Below are 3,332 nucleotides of genomic sequence, written 5' to 3' on the forward strand. Positions count from 1 at the left end.
ATAGGTGCCAGGACCATGTGAAGGACCACTAGGCCTGCTGAGCACAAGGCCCAAGTGACAGCAGCCAGCACAGCAACCTTGGCCTGTCATAGAAACTTCTATCTTTCTGGGGTCAAGTGAGCAGCTCTCAGGTCATGCATAATGGGCTGGAATCACACCCAAATGTGAAACATGTTTTCTCTAAAGTCTAAAGAGGTCCAGTGCAAACTGGAGCCAGCAACTCTTTAACAGTGGAACCTGGCTCATGAGCCGAATCCTATGTGCTCTATGCTTGCTTTCCCAGAGCCACACTGTCTCCCTGCTGTTCTGCAACTGGCCCAGGCCACCCAGACTCAGGCCTTGGGGCTCTGCCTGTGCACCTGCAGTGTTTTCTGTCTCAAAGGACCAGCAACTCATGTGCTTCCGGCCCAGAAGTCAGGGGTACTATCTGCCTCGGTCACATCCGTATTCTCAGCGGACAGTGCCTGTCACAGGATACCTTCAACAAATGCTGCTTCAGTGAATATGCACAAGACCGAAGCCCAGCTGGCAAGAGCCTAAGACAAGGACGGAATGCCCACAGGCACACAGGGCTCAGGAGAGACGTCTAGAGGGTTCTAAGCGACGTCCCACCCATCAAGTGTTCCAGTGTACCTGATGGCTACAGAGCAGTTGCAGGCGTGAGGGAACAGGGCCTCACTTCTTCTTTTCTACCGAAGCCACAAGGGTTACTGTACATGAAACCTCAAGGTATTATTTCTGATTAGGTCTCTGACCCAAGAGGAAACAAAAACAAAATCATGAAATGGTGGCTGAGTGCTACAGAGCAGGGACTGAGCCAGAAGCCCCTCCAGCGCTTCCATCCTGTCCTCCTGGGGGCTTTGAGCACACTGCGTGAGCCCAAGAAACCTACGAAGACTCCAAAGACCAGACTGCCACTCCTAGGGTAAGGGACAACCTCCTCGGGTTGTGGGGACCAGTACTCCAAGAGCCCCTGCTGCACAGCCATGGAAACCACGGTAGCAGGGCCAAGTCCCAGTACAATAAGTACCAGTCCTGAGATAAGCTTTCACTTTTTACTTACGGGTTCCGTGGTCATATCTGAACGGCCAGCATCACAACTCCTGTACCTTGGACTGGTATTAAGGTAAGGGTGACTGGAGCGTGGGCCCGTGGACACAGCTGGCGAAGCCCGCTGAGCGGCCAGTGGGCAGGCAGCACGCAGTGCAGATGTGCCGGCAGAGGACAGAGGCACCTCCGGGGTGACATGCAGTGGGACAGCATGAGAGCTCACTGCGCTACTCAGAACAGTGCTCAACTTGAGACATGAGCTGTTTCTGGAACTTTCCATGTAATATTTTCACGCCATCAACTACAGGTGGCTGAAGCTGCAGGCCCACTGTGCTCACCGCAGTGAGGTTGAGAGAAAGAGATGAAGACATTCCAGGTGCTTGGAGTCATGCCTCTGTGTGGGGAGGGCTTGCGGAGGGCCGAGCACCACCCCTAGGAGCGTAATACTTGCATTCTGGTGCTTTTTGTAACAGACCCTCTCACCTCCTACACGTCCATCTTGCATTCAGTGCTGTTTTCATGACCATCTAAAACTCTAGTCCCCAATGTCCCTTTATGATCGTAAGTGTAAAATTCTTTAGCCAGTACAATAGATTTAATCCAGCAGGATAATAAAAGGATACTGTAAGGATTCACAACCACACGGGGTTTATTCTGGATTTGCAAGGCTGGCTTAACAAGTCAAAATCAGTCAGTGTAACAAACATATTAGTAAAGTGAAACTCACGATTATTTCAGAAGACTTGGGAAACACATTTCTAAAAATACATCTATTTATGATTTTTAAATATCTCTCAATCAACTAGGAATAGAAGCAAACTTCCTAAATTTTATAAGGAGCGACTGCAAAAACACAGCAGCCAACATCAGCTTTCACGGGGAAGACTCGACCCCTACTGAGAAGAGGGCAGAGCGAGGCCGGCAGCGGCCTCTCCTCGCGGCCTTCTTCAGCAGACTGGAATGTGCGGCTGGTGCAAGAAAGCAGAGGCCCCGGTGCACAGGGACAGGCGAAACGAGACGGCCGCTGCTTGCGGGCAGCACAGCCAGGGAGGACCCAGGAGGGCCACAGAGATGCTGCTGACAACAGGAACTGGCTGAGCAAGGCCGCGGGGCGCAAGGTCAGCGAAGCTCAAGGCCTTATTTCTGACTGCTGGTAAGGAGCAACTCGACACGGGTATTAAAGCAACCATATCATTTTGGTAACAACACCGAGAATGACGAGATGCTGAGGTGTAACCAACAAAGGGCTGCAAGACCTGAACGTGGGACCTGAAAGCGCACGGAGGAGAGAAATCTAGGAGCCTGAGCACACCGGAGCTACGTGGTGTACAATACGATTAGGACAGCAATTCTCTCCACAGCCCTGACTGAAGCCCTAGCAGGTTTTGGTTGTTTTTGGTTTTTTTGCACAAGGTTTCTTTGTTTGACAGCAGGGTGGGTGGGCTGCTGGCCTGACCCGTGTTCCACAGGGCCGCAGGGCGGCCTCGTCGGTGCTGGCCTCAGGGACCGCAGCAGGACGGCTCAGCCGGACACGCTGTTTCGAGGTTTCGTGCTCATTTCGCTCGCGGGCCTTTCTCGATGGGCTTGCCAATGTCCTTGCCCCTGAGCTTGAGGCCGATGGCTCTCTCAATTTTGCCCAGAACCTGGTTATTTGGAATGGCCCGTCCACTCTCATAGTCTGCGATGACTTGTGGCTTCTCGTTGATTTTCGTGGCCAGGTCCTTCTGCGTCAGCCCCTTGCTCTGCCGGCCCCGCTGGATCACTCTGCCCACCTCCAGGGTCACCCAGTCGTGGTGCAGCCCCTCCGTCTCCCGGTCCAGCTTGGCTGTGTTCTTGGTGATCGAGTGCTGCTTGTTCTGCCCGGCAGCCCATTTCTTGGAGGTCTCCACATCTTCACCTCGTCTCTGGACTGCTAAGATGGCCTGCTTGGACTTGGCCTGCGTGGCCGTGGGGCCCTTCTTGCGCAGCACAGTCCCAGTGTCCCAGTCACTCTCAGCCATGGCACGGCGGCGACGCTCCCTCCAGCCGCTGGGGCAGCTGCTGCGGACCTACCTCCGCGACGCGACCCCTAGCAGGTTTTATAAAAATATTAACTAGTTGCTTCCAAAAATCTCTATAGAGAGGCAAAGAAACCAGAACTGTCAACACAATTTTGAAAAAGAACAAAATACAACCACCCACAATATCAGAGTTCAAGGTTTATTAATAAGGTCACTGCATCAAAACATTGTGCAGGGGCCGGCCCGATAACTCAGTGGACTAAAGCGCCTGCGGAGGCAGAG

At 53.0% G+C, this 3,332-nt stretch overlaps 1 pseudogene; it reads right to left on the minus strand.

Annotated features, from left to right (window-relative positions):
* Positions 1-2,603: 2,603 nt before the first annotated feature.
* Positions 2,604-3,069, minus strand: LOC101575351 (annotated as a pseudogene).
* Between the last annotated feature and the right edge of the window lie 263 nt (positions 3,070-3,332).

The sequence above is a fragment of the Octodon degus genome, unplaced genomic scaffold (genome assembly GCF_000260255.1).
Source record: "Octodon degus isolate 3935 unplaced genomic scaffold, OctDeg1.0 scaffold00004, whole genome shotgun sequence".
Classification (NCBI taxonomy): domain Eukaryota; kingdom Metazoa; phylum Chordata; class Mammalia; order Rodentia; family Octodontidae; genus Octodon; species Octodon degus.